Below are 17,674 nucleotides of genomic sequence, written 5' to 3'. Positions count from 1 at the left end.
ACATGTAAATATTAATATATAGATGGACCTTAAACAACATGGGTTTGAATTGCACAAGTTCACTTATGTGTGGATTTTTTTCAATAAATATGGCATACCTATATTTTCATTTTACAGATCTTTAAGTGTGGTGAACAGTTTGTGTTTGTTAAAGATCACAATATGTAGAATGAAAAGAACTAGAATCTGAACCTGATTCTATCTATCCAAACTGTTTCAGCTTCTTATCTTCAGGTTTGTTATTCATCAATTCCTTTCTTTTTTGAGGCAGAGACAGCAGTATGCAGATTTTAACTGCATGCAGGTAGGAACCCTAAATCCCATAATGTTCAAGGGTCAACTGTGATGGAGTGTCTGTAACAATAAAAACAAAATCTCTTGGGTACTACTAATAGGAAAAAAAAAAGTAAACAATTATTCTGGATGGGGAAGGCAGTAGGTGATATTGGAGCATATTTTTGAAGAATGATTGAGAGGTTATCATATAAAGAGCATTCCTAGCACAGGTCGAAGACATGCAGAAACACAGAAATATGAAGAACACAGTGTGATCACAAAATATTAAGTTTCAATGGACTTTAGTATATTTGGGTGTGACAAGGTTGGAGAAACAGGTCATACTATGTGGAAATGAGAATATAGTTACTGAAAAATTTCTCAGAACACAAAATACACTTTTAAAACTATGTTCTAGCCAGCTGCCATGTCACAGGCAGCCTTGTGGAAAAGCCCACACAGCAATGAACTAAGGCATTCCATAAACTCGTGAAGGAGTCCACTAGCAGATTTCTGAGGCAGGCCAACAGTCACCTGAGTGAACATGGAAACAGATTTTATCCCAATGACACAACTAAGAGATTGATTGCAACATTATCAGAAACCTTGAGCCAGAACTAGCTAATTAGGCCACTCCCAGAATTCCTGCCCATGGCATGTTTGAGGGAATATGGGTTTGCTTTTTAGGCTGCTATTTTGGTGTAACTTACAATAGCCAATATACAGTTAAAGTGAAATGAACTGTTAAAAACAGTCATAAAACAGCTTGTTCATCCATGGCACAGAAAGCTGTGTGTGTTTGTGTGTGTGTGTGTGTGCATGGCTGGAGCTGTCGGGGGATAATTTGGGGAGATAGTGGTAGAGTCTAATGTCTAGTGTCAGGTCCTAAGCCAGAGTATCAGAATTTTGTATTTTAAGCTATGAGAAGTTTCTAAACCACTAATATTAATAGTAGAGTAATACTTACAATGATAGAAAAACTGCAGTTCTTCAGGTCTGTTAACATCATTCACTAACTTTTAAAATCACCTATTATGTTTGAAGCTCTGCTCAATACCTCAGTTTCCCTAGAAAAGCAAATTCTATAATAGGTATATAAGATATTACTCTTTATAGAATCTTCTAATAGCTTTAAGAGATGAAGGTCAGTGAGAAAATGGCATGGTTTGACCTCAAGATCCTATCCTGAGACAAAGTTCTGCTAAGGTGGAGTGGAGTATCTACTCGTGGCTTTCAATGGTCCCAAGAGAAATGGTATACGGAATGGTGAAAATGAAAGAACAAAATAATTCATGACTGTGTCCAACAGATTCAAAAAAGTGCATAGAAGAGAAGGAAGTCTGTTTTTCTAATTAATTTTTACTAACAACATAATCCTAGGAGAAGGCAATGGCACCCCACACCAGTACTCTTGCCTGGAAAATCCCATGGACGGAGGAGCCTAGTGGGCTGCAATCCATGGGGTCGCGAAGAGTCGGACATGACTGAGCGACTTCCCTTTCACTTTTCACTTTCACGCATTGGAGAAGGAAATGGCAACCCACTCCAGTGTTCTTGCCTGGAGAATCCCAGGGATGGTGGAGCCTGATAGGCTGCCGTCTATGGGGTCGCACAGAGTCGGACACGACTGAAGCGACTTAGCAGCAGCAGCAGCAGAAATTTCAGACATAAGAATGCACAAAGAAATTACCTCTTTGTTGAAAAGCAGTCACTTCAGCATTTAGATTTTTAGATATGTCTCTGAAAACACTAAATTCCATGTTTTTATGTTTTATTTTACCTGTATTTAGGAGCTGCCTACAGGATATTATGTTCAATAAAAACAGTTACTTAAAACAGTAACCTGAGTGGTGATCCACTATGCAATCCCTTGCTATATGATGTTTCAGATGGGGTTGGTTTAGCCTACAGGCACTGGAAGCTTTCAGACCATGAAATTCTCCTGGTGCAACTTTTCCCACTATAACATCCCTTAACTGGGAACCCATTGTGTTCCCACAATTCTCTTCAGTACACAGCCTCAGTTTAAATTATTATGAACTCCATGACTGAAAAATTTTGAGTTAAGAATGATCTTTTGAAACAGTCTGTTGATTGTGATAGCTCTTTGTTGCAGGAGTTGGGAAAGTACTCTTTTGGGCTTGGTGGTGACAAGCACTGAAATAACAACTCTAATGACAACACACAGCTTTTCAACCACACTGTCGTCTAAATTTTTGTATTTTCCAACCACTGTAACTATATCATTCTTCAAGGAAACTGGATTCCTGAATAAGAACTGTCTTTATACCTTGTCTGTGATTCTTACATATGACCTAGAGAAACACTTTGACAGCTTTGGAGAGAATATCTTATGCCTTCTATAGGTTTTCTACTTAAGTCATACAGAATTTAGCTTTACTGACTTTATAATCTCTCTCTCTCCCTTTTTTTTTTTTTGGCGGGGGGTGGTTGGAAGGCATGGAGAGAGGGTAGGGAACAAAGATACCACCAAATTTTAGAAATAGACATCACAGGTTCTTTCACATAATTAGAGCACAATAGCAATGCTTCAAGCATTTTTTTAAAAAAAAGAGGGATCTATTTTAAAATTCTTGACAGTCAAGGCAATATTTAATTATAGCTATATTTCAGATCTGATCATTTAAAATGTATCCAATAATTTTCATTTGTTCTCAAATTATCTGCCTCTGTGAGAAAAATAATATATATTATAAAACATGGTTCATTATGATTTAGGCTTATTTATTATATTTATTTGCTTACACTGGACAGAACTTACAGAATAATTTTTTCATTTAGATAAAGCTCATACGATATGCCACTTTTAAATAGATATATTTCCAATTCTTACTTGTACATCCTCTTATAAAGCTAAGTACATGCACTGTATATTTACTATTCAAACACTTCAAAGGCAGGATAATGTCTATGCTGGTATCTTCTCTGTGTCTATATAGTCATATCACATATGTATTATATATGGTAAAAAGTAATCATGCATTCAATCAATCTATAGAACTTGTCAATGCTTTTTGACTCTTAAACTAGCATATATTTGAAACCAGCAGAGTTTTAATTCAGAGATTTAAATGATCTCTTATTGTTTAAACACTCAAAAGCAAAATAATTTCTCATGCATTTACGTTTTTATTTCCTCTCAAGTCAGATGCTTTCTAGATGAAATCTAATTGGGTTAAACATTCTTATTCTCTGATTTAGCCTTCATGCATAGAAAATGGCCCAAATTTTAAAAAAAAAATGTTTAAAGCTTGTGATTTCAGGTATGTAAGATTTAGAAATGTTAATTCCATAGTTTTCTGAACTAATTCATATGCTCTTAAACCTAAAACAAAATAATTCCAAACATCTCTGATGAAGAAGTCAGAATCATAAGCTTATCAGTCAGCTGAGAACTCCAATCTTCAGGTACTGCACCACCAAAAAAGAAAATGTTTATGGTAGAGATGACATGAGATAATTGAGCCACATTCTCACCATAAATACAGGCATGGACTAAGTACCCAGATAAATGACAGTCATTCTAATCATGACATTTCTTGGAGAATGATAATGAGACTCTGTTTATATTTTTTTCCTTACATGTAGCAAGCAAACAGTCAGACACGACCAAGTGACTTTACACACGAACACAGTTACACTTTACTTTATATAAGTAAATGATCTTTTCATATGAAGCATGCAATTGAAATTCTAAAAGATTACTGGTATGTAATACCACTCTATGTTAGTTAATTCTATTTTAAGAAGCAATGATCAATCCTAAATTGGCAGCATTTTCTGAGATCTGGATTTCTTAATCTTTTGAGTAAAACAAACAAATACTTTTCCCCTGCCCCTATCATATTAAAAGAGTAGTGAAAACTTCAGAGCTGTTTTGGGTTGCATGCTTGTGTGTGTACTCAGTCGTGTCATACTCTTTGCGACCTCTGTCCATGGAATTTTCCTGGCAAGCATATTGAAGTGTGTTGCCATTTCCTTCTCCAGGGGACCTTCCCAACTCAGGGATCGAGCCTGCAGTTCCAGAGACTCCTGCATTGGCAGATGGGTCTTGATCACTGTGGTATCTGGGAAGCCCCTCTGTTGGGTTACTAGGTCTCTAATTTGATTTCTGAAGGAAAAATTGGTTGCAAAAGTGGATTGCTTTTCCAGTAACTTAACTCTTGGTGAAATATATGATTTTATATCACTCACCTTTTCCTAAAGAAGTATTTTCAAATGGATAGAGAAAGACTGTGCACATTTTAAATCTAGAATTGACCAGATTAGAGAGTCTTAGATTGAAGAGGGGCCAGGTTCATGAGATTAGAAGTTAATGCTAAAATAATTACAAGGGGTGAAGATCTACCACTTCAGTGATTATCAGTCAGCTTATACCATTTATGTAATGAAATATCTATGATTATCAGAGATTGACAAAAGACACAAGAAAGAAAAAAGAGGTGTTTTTTTTTTTCCTTCTTCAAGCAACAAGTTTAAGAGCTTCAGGCTAGGGCTTTCAATTGTGAATAACATAATCACTCCTATTCTCAGCTGTTTCACCTATAAAATCATGAATAACTCTAATAGTTAAAAGATTTAAACAAAATGATGTACATAAATCCTTTAGCACATAAGTTATCAATAAGTGTTAACTTCTGTGTTATTATCATTATTATGATAGGTTTTAAGACTACAACTAAAAATGATTTGAATAGAAATAAATACAGTGTGGTACATTTTGGAAGGAATTAGACTGTTTCGAATAAGGTATAGACACAGTCAAATGTCAAGATGCTTTACAAGGCTGTCAAATAATAACTTCAAATTATAAAATGTAACATGATTAATGTCAAGAGTGAATGGGACAAGATAATACTCAACATTTCACTCAGGTTCTAAATACAATTCTTTCATTTATAAAATCTGAGATATCAACAAGCCAACACTTTAAACGAATTGTCAAAATAAATTAGTATACTGGTGTGTTATATGTGGTAAACATTATAAGAGGGCACGATTTCTGTCCCAAAGTCAGGAAAATGACCTAAAGAGAAATGTGTCAAAGTCTAGGTAACTAAAAATAAGTGAATAAAACAGTTCAAAATAATAAACTGTCATTAAGAAAAACATGTTAATATTAACAACAAATACTATAAGTTATTTTTAAGATTAAGTTATAGGAACATATAATTTTTATTAATTAGCTATAAAATACTACATATTTGCAATAATTTTATTTTAAATCTGGTATGGGTGTCATGAAAAAGAAAAAACAAGAAATAACATTGGCAGCTGAAAGCTAAAACCTTCCCATTATTCATTTATAACATATAATTTCTCATAAATAACGACTAAGTATCTTAATTTCAACACTAAATTTCTACTTTAAATTCTATTTCAGCACAATGACTCCTTATATTTTTATTTTGTTGATTTTTCCTTCTATAACTATTCCATAATTGCAATTTTCAACCCTTTTAGAAATGTTTCTGTTTAATTTTGTTCATTCCTTTTATAACCTCTAAGATATATCAAAAAAGGAAAGAAGGGAGGCAGAGAGAGAGAAAAGTTTTTTTACATAAAATTCTCTTTAACTTATTGGTCATTTTTTACTCTGTAAGACATTGAGATATACTTTAGACACTTGCCTATTTCTCTGTTGAGTGGTATTCTGCACCTGTCATTACAATTGGCAGAGAGACTCTTAAATCAATACTTACCTGGAGAGAAAGCCTTAATATATGGGATGGGTGATGCTTATAAGTGATGAAGCAATCAGGAGGAAAAACAGATCCATGTTTATATGAGACAATCATCCTATAATTCAACCTAGTCACAGTCATCTAAAGAAAGGGTTCAGTTCAGTTCAGTCACTCAGTCGTGTCCGACTCTTTGTGACCCCATGAATCACAGCACACCAGGCCTCCCCGTCCATCACCAACTCCCGGAGTTCACCCAGACTCACGTCCATCGAGTCAGTGATGCCATCCAGCCATTTCATCCTCTGTCATCCCCTTCTCCTCCTGCCCCCAATCCCTCCCAGCATCAGAGTCTTTTCCAATGAGTCAACCCTTTGCATGAGGTGGCCAAAGCACTGGAGTTTCAGCTTTAGCATCATTCCTTCCAAAGAATATTCAGGGTTGATTTCCTTTAGGATGGACTGTATTGATCTCCTTGCAGTCCAAGGGATTCTCAAGAGTCTTCTCCAACACCACAGTTCAAAAGCATCAATTCTTCAGCGCTCAGCCTTCTTCACAGTCCAACTCTAAGTCCACCAAACAGAAATGTAAGAAAACCAAGTTTGCATTCTTTTGGCTAGAAATCACTCCCAGATAGATTGATTTCATGGGCTAGAAGAAAATTTAACAAATTTGGAAAGTAGGACGGGATAGAAAAAATGATATGTAAATGAGTTGCTTGAAACACGTACAAGATCACTCATAGGTACAGTAATGTGGGGCCACCCAAGGAAACTCAGAAAAGACTACTTGGTGCATTTTTAACACAATGTTTCCTTTGGCTTTATTTTGGTGTCAAATCTCCTCAATAGGTAAGTACTACATAGATTCTGTGTTTAGAAGGATTTTAAGGGTGTTCATTGTTGAGAAGAAATAAAAGTTACGAACCTGTTGCTACATCTGCCAGGGAAAAGTGAGGGAAATGAGATATTTCTCATCCAAGCCATCTTTGTCACCCAAAGGTCCTCAACTGTGATGCCTGCCAGAACCTGGTTCAAATGCCTCTAAGTCATTTAAACATAGCAAACACCCTCTGGTTATAAAAAACACCCTTTTCCAACAGCACAAGAGAAGACTCTACACATGGACATCATCATATGGTCAATACTGAAATCAGTTGGATTATATTCTTTGTAGCTACAGGTGAAGAAGCTCTAACAGTCAGCAAAACAAGACTGGGAGCTGACTGTGGCTCAGATCATGAACTCCTTATTGCCAAATTCAGACTTAAATTGAAGAAAGTAGGGAAAATCACTAGACCATTCAGGTATGACCTAAAATAAATCACTTATGATTATACAGTGGAAGTGAGAAATAGATTTAAGGGACTAGATCTGATAGACAGAGTGCCTGATGAACTATGGCCAGAGGTTTATGACACTGTGCAGGAGACAGGGATCAATATCATCCCCAAGAGAAAGAAAAGCAAAAAAGCAAAACGGCTGTCTGGGGAGGCCTTACAAATAGCTGTGAAAAGAAGAGAAGCAAAAAGGAAGGAGAAAAGGAAAGATATACTCATCTGAATAGAGTTCCAAAGAATAGCAAGGAAATACAAGAAAGCCTTCCTCAGTGATCAGTGCAAAGAAATAGAGGAAAGCAGTAGAATGAGAAAGACTAGAGATCTCTTCAGAAAATTAGAGATACTAAGGGAACATTTCATGCAAAGATGGGCTCAATAAAGGACACAAGTGGTATGGACCCAAAAGAAGCAGAAGATACTAAGAAGAGGCGGCAAGAATACACAAAACTGTACAAAAAAAGAACTTCATTACCCAGATAATCACGATTGTGTGATCACTCACCTAGAGGCAGACATCCTAGAATGTGAAGTTAAGTGGGCCTTAGGAAGCATCACTACAAACAAAGCTAGTGGAGGTGAATGAATTCCAGTTGAGCTATTTCAAATCCTGAAAGATGATGCTGTGAAAGTGCTGCACTCAATATGCCAGCAAATTTGGAAAACTCAGCAGTGGCCACAGGACTGGAAAAGCTCAGTTTTCATTCCAATCCCAAAGAAAGACAGTGCCAAAGAATGTTCAAACTACTGCACAATTGCACTCATCTCACACACTAGTAAAATAATGTTCAAAATTCTCCAATACAGGCTTCAACAATACATGAACTGTGAACTTCCATATATTCAAGATGGCTTTAGAAAAGGCAGAGGAACCAGAGATCAAATTGACCACATCGTTGGATTATCAAAAAAGCAAGAGAGTTCCAGAAAAATATATATTTCTGCTTAATTGACTATGCCAAAGCCTTGACTGTGTGGATCACAACAAACTGTGGAAAATTCTGAAAGAGATGGGAATACCAGACCACCTGACCTGCCTCTTGAGAAATCTGTATGCAGGTCAGGAAGCAACAGTTAGAACTGGACATGGAAAAAACAGACTGTTTCCAAATAGGGAAAGCAGTATGTCAAGGCTGTATACTGTCATCTTGCTTATTTAGCTTATATGCAGAGTACATCATGATAAATGCTGGACTGGTGAAGCACAAACTGGTATCAAAATTACTGGGAGAAGTATCAATAACCTCAGATATGCAGATGACACCACCCTTATGGCAGAAAGCAAAGAACTAAAAAGCCTCTTGAGAAAAGTGAAAGAAGAAAAAATAAAGTGAAAGAAGAGAGTGAAAATGTTGGCTTAAAGCTCAACATTTAGAAAACTAAGATCATGGCATCTGGTCCCATCATTTCATGGCAAATAAATGGGGAAACAGTGGGAACAGAGACAGACTTTATTTTCCTTTGCTCCAAAATCACTGCAGATGGTGACTGCAGCCATGAAATTAAAAGACACTTGCTCCTTGGAAGAAAAGTTATGACCAGCCTAGACAGCATATTAAAAAGCAGAGACATTACTTTGCCAAAAGAGGTCTGTCTAGTTAAGGATACGGTTTTGCCAATAGTCATGTCTGGATGTGAGAACTGGACTATAAAAAAAGCTGAGTGCTGAAGAATTGATGCTTTTGAACTGTGGTGTTGGAGAAGACTCTTGAGAGTCCCTTGGACTGCAAGGAGATCCAACCAGTCCATTCTAAAGGAAATCAGTCCTGAGTGTTCATTGTAAGGACTAATGTTGAAGCTAAAACTTCAATACTTTGGCCACCTGAAGCGAAGAACTGAATACTTTGAAAAGACCCTGATGCTGGGAAAAATTGAATGTGGGAGGAGAAAGGAATGACAGAGGTAGAGATGGTTGGATGGCATCACTGACTCAATGAACATGAGTTTGAGTAAACTCCAGGAGTTGGTGATGGACAGGGAGGCCTGTGATGCTGCAGGCCGTGGGGTCACAAAGAGTCAGACACGGCTGATTGACTGAACTGACTGACGGAGGTCATAAATAATAAAATGAAATGAAATGAAATAAAATTTAAAAATGAAGTTATAAATAAGTTTTATAACCCTGTGATCAATTATCTAAGCTCTCTAATTCTTTACTTTCAATTTTATCACTTGAAAAATGAAGATAATAATAGCTACTCTGATTAGATACAGTGAATTCAGAACTCACAGACAAACAAACAGGCTAACACAATGCCTGACACATGGCCAACATTTACAGAGTATCTTCTCTTATTTTTCCACAACATTTGAGCCATCTTGTCTTTTGTTTACAGAGAGCAGTCATTCTTTAACTGTTGCTACTGTCATTTAGGTACAGATTTTTTATTGAAGCCACCTTTGGTAATTATGGTGATTTGTCCACATTCTCAAAAAAGGACTCTTGAATGTTCCTTGACTAAAGAACTAAACAGAAAAATCCCTCTCCTTCTTTCATATTTACAAGGGAAAGTCAATGTTAATCAAGTGAGTATGTTTATGAAAGTCATATCTTCCTCCTTAGAAAGGAAAAAAAAAAAAGCCTAAGTTTGCCCAACTTTGGTTTCTCTTCAGAGGATAAAGATCTGATACCTGAAGTGGTAACTGTATCTTGACAAATGATTTACAAAATATGTTTCAGACAATATATAACATGGATATATTTCAAAGTCTTTATCCATGATGCTATCATCTTTAAAAGGTGAGGGTTTTGTAGCAGATTTGAAAATTTTGAAATATAAAATATACATGTAAAAGAAAAATTAGTACAATGTATTCCATCAAATTATGTCACCAAAGAAAGCATTTGTCATGTTTTGAAATAAAAATCTGTATGTTGTAAACATAATGACATGTAAACATCTTTATTAAGGCCCTATCTTAAGTGAATATATATAGCAGTAACAAAGAGTTCTGAAGAAAAGGATTTCTACAAGATTTCCATGTGGTTAGCAAAAATTTTACTGAGTTATGATGATAATGAAACTTTGCAATCCTATCTCACCTTTGAAGTTACAAGCCCAGAGATCTCTGCATCCTCTAAAGTGTAACCAACAACAAGAATGTTAGTCTTAGAAATAAAAGCAGTAGGCTTTAATTCTCAGTATACCATAATTTTATCTGGCATTTCATGTATTGAAAATTAGGGGGAAAATACATATATATGTATATTTTAATACAGTCTAATGATATACTTGGAATGTTATACAATTTAACATCTTCATGGAGATAAATGTGCCTTAATTTCTTTGTGTTTTTTTTTTCAATATTTCATAAAAGTATTTTACTGGTAAATTAGTCATATAGCTAAAAACAAATGGACATCATGAATGTATAAAAATCTTCTCTGCCTTAATAATTATTTTGTATAATTTTTACTTTTAAGGTTACTTCTACAAACATTCTTTCAACTGTTGCTCAGTAAATGCCTTAAATAATTAAATTTTCATCTTGTTTTACAGAGGTAAATAAGACTTTGAATCATTTTCTAAGAAGAAATGTTCATCTTTAATATTTTAATGGTTCTATAATACTTTAAACACACTATACTTGGAAATTCAGATTTGTTCAATAGTCACTATAATCTTTTCCCTCTATTACACTGATATTATTCTCTTCTCATGGAGCCTCTGTTCTCTTGCAGACATAGAAAATAAAAATCTAGATATAAATAATTCCTATACAAGAAATAAGGACATTATGATTGAGGGTGTCTAGAAGATTATTTTATATTGTTGCCCCCTCCTTTTGCTCAAAGGAATATATGCAGAAAAGTGATATAAACTAATGAATCTTTTTGAAGACCATTCTTTTGAAGAATAGATGTTAAGTTGAGTGGAAGCAGAGAAGTTTGAATAAGAGACTGGAGTAGCGAACTAGTAGTAGTAGTAGTACAATAAAAAATGATTAACTCTTAGATTGAATCAGATATGAGATTAATAGAAGGAAGGAGGTATAGAAAAAGTCATATATAGAGAGCTTGAATAGTTTCCACGTAACTTAGTAGCAAAGAAAGCCTTCCAACATAAGAGATGGAGGAGAGCCAGGTTCGATCCCTGGGTCAGAAAGATCCCCTGGAGGAGGTAATGACAATCCACTCCAGTGTTCTTTGCCTAAACCATCCTATGGACAGAGGAAACTAGTAAGTTACAGTCCATGAGACTGCAAAGTGTTAGACATGACTGAGCACAAGCACATAGAGCTTGAAATTCAGGTGGATAATGGTGTCATCTTTAAAGATGGGAATGATGATCTCTAACAACTAATACTGTGATGTACATTCTTAGTCATAATTAGTGTAGCAATAATCATTTCACTAGAAGTAGAATTCATTTACTATTTATATACTCACTATACATAGTTTCCTTTCATAAATATTTTTTACCAATCTAAATTCATAATGACTACATGTAATAATATTGGTTTTACTTGACCCTAACATATTTGAAATATTATATATTTGAAGTATGGCACATGTGATGGTTAATTTTATGTTAACTTGAATAGAGTAAAGGATGCTCATAAAGTTAGTTGGTAAAACATTTTTTCTGGGTATGTCTGTGAGAGTGTTTCTAGAAGAGATTAGTATTTGAGTCAGTAGACTAAGTAAAGTCTATGATGGAAATGTAGTGAGCATCATCCAACCCTTTGAAGGCCCAAATAAAAGAAAAAGATGGAGTAAGGGCCAGTCATCTCATTTCACATGCTAGCAAAGTAATGCTCAAAATTCTCTAAGCCCGGCTTCAACAGTACCTGAACCTTGAATTTCCAGATGTTCAAGATGGATTTAGAAAAGGCAGAGGAACCAGAGATCAAGTTGCCAACATCCACTGGATCATCAAAGAAGCAAGAGAATTCCAGAAAAACACCTCCTTCTGCTTTATTGACTACACTAAAGCCTTTGACTGTGTGGATCACAACAAACTGTGGAAAATTCTTTAAGAGACTGGAATACCAGACCACCTTACCTGCCTCCTAAGGAATCTGTAAGCAGGTCAAGAAGCAACAGTTACAACTCGACATTTAACAACTGGTCCCAAGTTGGGAAAGGAGTATGTCAAGGCTGTATATTATCACCTTACTTATTTAACTTATATGCAGAGTACATCATGAGAAATGCTGGGCTGGACAGAGCACAAGCTGGAATCAAGATTGCCGGGAGAAATAACAATAACCTCAGATATGCAGATGACACCACGCTTATGGCAGAAAGTGAAGAACTAAAGAGACTCTTGATGAAAGTGAAAGAGGAGAGTGAAAAAGTTGGCTCAAAGCTCAACATTCAGAAAACTGAATAAGATCATAGCATACAGTCCCATCACTTCATGGCAAATAGATGGGGAAACAGTGGAAACAATGACAGACTTTATTTTCTTGGGCTCCAAAATCACTGCAGATGGTGATTGCAGACATGAAATCAAAAGAAGCTTGCTCCTTGGAAGAAAAACTATGACCAACCTAGACCGGATATTAAAAATCAGTGAGACACTACTTTGCTAACAATAGTCTGTCTCGTCAAAACTATGGTTTTTGCATTAGTCACGTATGGATGTGAGAGCTGGACTATAAAGAAAGCTGATCGCAGAAGAATTGATGCTTGTGCACTGTGGTGTTGGAGAACTCTTGAGAGTCCCTTGGACTGTAAGGAGATCCCATGAGTCCATGCTACAGGAGATCAGTCATGAATGTTCATTGGAAGGACTGATGTTGAAGCTGAAACTCCAATACTTTGGCCACCTGATGCAAAGAACTGACTCATTAGAAAGTACCCTGATGTTGGGAAAGATTGAAGGTGGGAGGAGAAGGGGACGACAGAAAATGAGGTTGTTGGATTGCATCACTGACTGCAGGGACATGAGTTTGAGTAAGCTCCAGGAGTTGGTGATGGACAGAGAAGCCTGGTTTGTTGCAGTTCTTGGGATCACAATGAGTCAGACACGGCTGAGCAACTGAACTGAACTGAAGGGCCGGTTTACTTTTTGCTTGGGCTGGAACATCCAACTTCTCCTGCCTTTGGTCACTGTCACTCCTGGTTCTTGGGCCTTTAGATTCAGACTGGAACTTATACATTTGCCTCATCAATTCTTAGATCTTTGGACTCTTACTGAATTATACCACTGACTTTCCTGTTTGCCAGTTTGCAGACAGTAGATTATTGGATTTCTTGACCTCTATATCCTTATCAGTAAATTCTTATAATAAATCTCTTATATCATTACAGAGAGGGAAAATTTTTATTAAATCTAAAAATCAGATTGATTTTTTTTGTGTGTGTAGTGTGAGGAAGCCAAGAAATTTGGCTGAAGTCAAGAAATTTCTGAAGTCAAGAATACTCTATACTGGTTTGTGACAAAATTCTGATTCTGATTTCGTTAAAAATGTTGACTACTTCATTTCAATGGGCTTCCCTAGTGGCTCAAACAGTAGGAAATCTGCTTTCAATGCAGAAGACTCAGATTCAACCCCTAGGTCTGGAAAATTCACTGGAGAAGGGAACGGCAACCCACTCTAGTATTCTTGCCTGGAGAATTCCATGGACAGAGGAGCCTGATGGGCTATAGTCCATGGAGTCACAGGGTCTGACAGGACTTTTCACTTTCACTTTTCATTTCAGTAACTATGACTTACCCCCAAGTCTGCCAGAAACAATGCTCAGTAACGAGTATGCAAAGATGAAAAGCAAATGTGCTCTACCATCAGGAAATTTACTATCTAATTGAATAAAGAAACACATAAACAAATAATGTTGAGAAAAGTAAGGACTAACAGTGGAGAAGGAAATGGCAAGCCACTCCAGTATTCTTGCCTGGAGAATCCCATGGACAGAGGAGCCTGGTGGGCTACAGTCCAGGGAGTTGTAAAGAGTCAGAAATGACTGAACAACAAAACGCACACACCAAGCACTAACAGGATACAAACTCAGAGCAAGGGCACTTATCCTAGTCCAGCAGATCAAGAATATCTTTATGGAGAACACACTGTCTAATATAAATCTTAAATGTAGGTAATGAGTTAGATAAGTAAATATTAGGAGCTAACAGAAAAGTATGAGCAAATGTAGGCAATGGTAAAGACACAGGTGTATTTGAGGAACCAATGACATCCGTACAGTACTGTGACTTGAATATCAGATTGGAACAGGCTGGAATGGAAGGCCAGGGAAGCAAGCCGGGACTGTGATTTAAGTGACAGGTTGTATGCCACGTAGATGATCACAATAGAGCCATAGCCTTGACTCTGTGGGAGAGAGAGAGGGTGGGAAGATTTGGGAGAATGGCAATGAAACATGTAAAATATCATGTAGGAAACAAGTTGCCAGTCCAGGTTCAATGCACGATGCTGGATGTTTGGGGCTGGTGCACTGGGACGGCCCAGAGGGATGTTATGGGGAGGGAGGAGGGAGGAGGGTTCGGGATGGGGAACACATAATATACCTGTGGCGGATTCATTTTGATATTTGGCAAAACTAATACAATTATGTAAAGTTTAAAAATAAAATTAGAAAAAAAAATAAAATAAAATAGAAAGGTCAGTTTCATGTTGTAGATAAATCACTATGGCAACAATGCAGACTGGATTTTAGGGATGCAAGCCAAGGGACATGGCTTTTCTTTGCATCCAATAAAGGAAATAAGCCCAGGTTAAAATGTGACAAATATGCTGAATCTTATATAATTGAATAGTTTTCATTGAGATGCTATGATATATAACTTATTACATATCATAAATGCAGAAAAGTTTCAGTTCTGATGGTATAAAAGATCTTACAAGGAGTTTACACAGAAAAAAAGGATTGGTGAAATCATGACTATTTTCAACCAAATTTCTAGTTGTCTCTTTTCCACTTAATTTCATAGGATAGAGTACATGTGTGTGTGTTTCTTTGATGAGTCCTGTTCATTCTCAGAGCAGAATTTCCTTGGACAAGGAAAGAATTTTGTATGCATCTAAGAGAACTTCTTATTATGTACTAAACACCTAAAAATTTCAGCGAGAATTAATCAAAACCATAAAAATTAACTTTTCTCTGCAAGTAAATTAAAACATGATAAACCAAGGTAATAAGATACGAATGTAGAAATGTCAGTAGCTTTGGAATAAAGTAAGTTTGGTAATATTTCTGAATAATGACTGTCTACTTAATTAATTTTATTAGTATAATAAAATAATGGTGATCATATATTGTTTTCATTTAACTAGAGTTGGGGGCATCCGCATTTAAAACATTCAGATGTAAAATATTTTGAAGGAGGCTTCAGATGTAAAACTAATTTTCCTTCTCACAATTAATCCATTTGCTGCTGTTTCTTACTGCCTCTGCTTTCTGATATTCTGCCAAGCCTGTGAATTTTGCTGCTATTGGTTTACTCTTCTTTTTCTTTTTTCATCATCAATATTTTACTACAGTATCTAGATTGTTTCTCAGCTCTAATTTTGCTAATTCTTATAGTTTTGGCTTCCTCTTGGATACTAAACTGGACTACTTCAAATATTTAACCCCTGATTACATCCTTTTTCAAGATAGCCAGGATCACCTGTATAGAGGCCAGAATAAGGCATTAGTATGAGAGTTTGTGTTTGTGTGTGAGTGTGTGTGAAGTTACCCTCATTCTTAGAGTGCTTGAATGGAAATTCTTAAGTGTTCTCTCAGATAATGAACTGTAAGAATTCAAAAGATCACTGAAAAAATAACAAAATCTCTGAAATAAACACCTGTTTTTACAATTTTCTGAGTTTTAAAATTTCACCTCTTGAGCTAGACATCCTGCTGTGAAGTGCCCTAGTTTTGGGGAAAAATAACTCAGCGTTGACTGTGGAGACATGCTGTAGATTTTTGTCTTAAATCTTCACAGTCACTGAGTATTCTTTTTTTACTCCAGAGAAGAAAGACAGACAATTTACTAAGTGGAAGTTATCTTTTTCTCCAGTTAGAAACCAATGCTTAACCAGTGAAACAAAAGCTTTGCAAATATACTCCTCATAGTGCCAGAAATTTAATAACATATTATAGAAACAGCTTACTGTTTTTTTTTTTTATAGTAAATAATGTTATGTTTTATTCCAATATTTTGCACTTATTCTTGAATGGATTGAGAAGAGCTGGAAATAAGCCTACTCCACACACTATTATTAACTAGGAAATAAATATTTATTTCCTTTAAAAGGTCCATTGCTTAATCTCTTTCAGTCTCAGTTTTATTTTCTATAAAATGGATATAAGGATAATTATAATAATTATGATAAAAAATAATAGTATCTACCTTCTATTGTTATGAAGAATAAGTAAGAAAGTACTCTTAGTGATATGTCTTTCACAAGGAAACATTTAAGAAGCTTTAGCAGTTACTAACTGGAGAAAGCAATGGCACCCCACTCCAGTACTCTTGCCTGGAAAATCCCATGGATGGAGGAGCCTGGTAGGCTGCAGTCCATGGAGTCGCTAAGAGACATGACTGGGCGACTTCACTTTCACTTTTCACTTTCATGCATTGGAGAAGGAAATAGCAACCCATTCCAGTGTTCTTGCCTGGAGAATCCCAGGGACAGGGGAGCCTCGTGGGCTGCTGTCTATGGGGTCACACAGAGTCGGACACGACTGAAGCGACTTAGCAGCAGCAGCAGCAGCAGCAACAAGCCTAATTGAATACTACATCTTGCATAAGATAGCAGTTCACAAAGACATTAAAGTGATCTGACCAGCAAAAGTCTGAGTAATCCTTCTTCCTCTGACTGCACTAATTTCAATCAATGTTGTCAGTTCCCCCTCTGGAGAAGGATCAAGAGATGATTCTTTCTAAAACCAGTAAGCCAAACATCAGTTATCTTGTGACAGGAGCTTGCCTCTGAGGGTTACACTGAGAAATCAATAAATAGCACTGGAAAAGTATTGTGATGGATACTGCTAGTTTCAAAATTAATCGTGTTTAATGTTATTTAATAACACTGATCATCTGATTCTCACTGTGGGCTAAATTTCTGAGTGAAACAGTCCTCTTGCAAGACTATATTACCTACCACTCAAAGATTTGAAATAGCAATATATTATGTTATTATTAAAGCTTCCCTGGTGGTTCAGATGGTAAAGCGTCTGCCTGCAATATGGGAGACCGGGTTTGATCCCTGGGTTGGGAAGATCTCCTTGAGAAGGAAATGGCAACCCACTCCAGTATTCTTGCCTTGAGAATCCCACAGATGGAGGAGCATGGTAGGCAACAGTCCATGGGGTCGCAAAGAGGCAGACTCGACTGAGCGACTTCACTTCAGTTCAGTTCAGTCACTCAATTGTGTCCAACTCTGCAACCCAATGAACAGCAGCACGCCA

At 36.4% G+C, this 17,674-nt stretch overlaps 1 protein-coding gene across 1 annotated transcript in view; it reads right to left on the bottom strand.

The window, feature by feature from the left end:
* Positions 1-17,674, bottom strand: part of PCDH15 (protocadherin related 15) — a 1,060,244-nt gene that overhangs the window by 932,686 nt on the left and 109,884 nt on the right. The window lies entirely within an intron of this gene.

This window comes from Bos taurus, chromosome 26 (genome assembly GCF_002263795.3).
Source record: "Bos taurus isolate L1 Dominette 01449 registration number 42190680 breed Hereford chromosome 26, ARS-UCD2.0, whole genome shotgun sequence".
Taxonomy (NCBI): domain Eukaryota; kingdom Metazoa; phylum Chordata; class Mammalia; order Artiodactyla; family Bovidae; genus Bos; species Bos taurus.
Note: the sequence above shows the minus strand (reverse complement) of the source record. Positions and strands in the feature narration are given on the sequence as shown.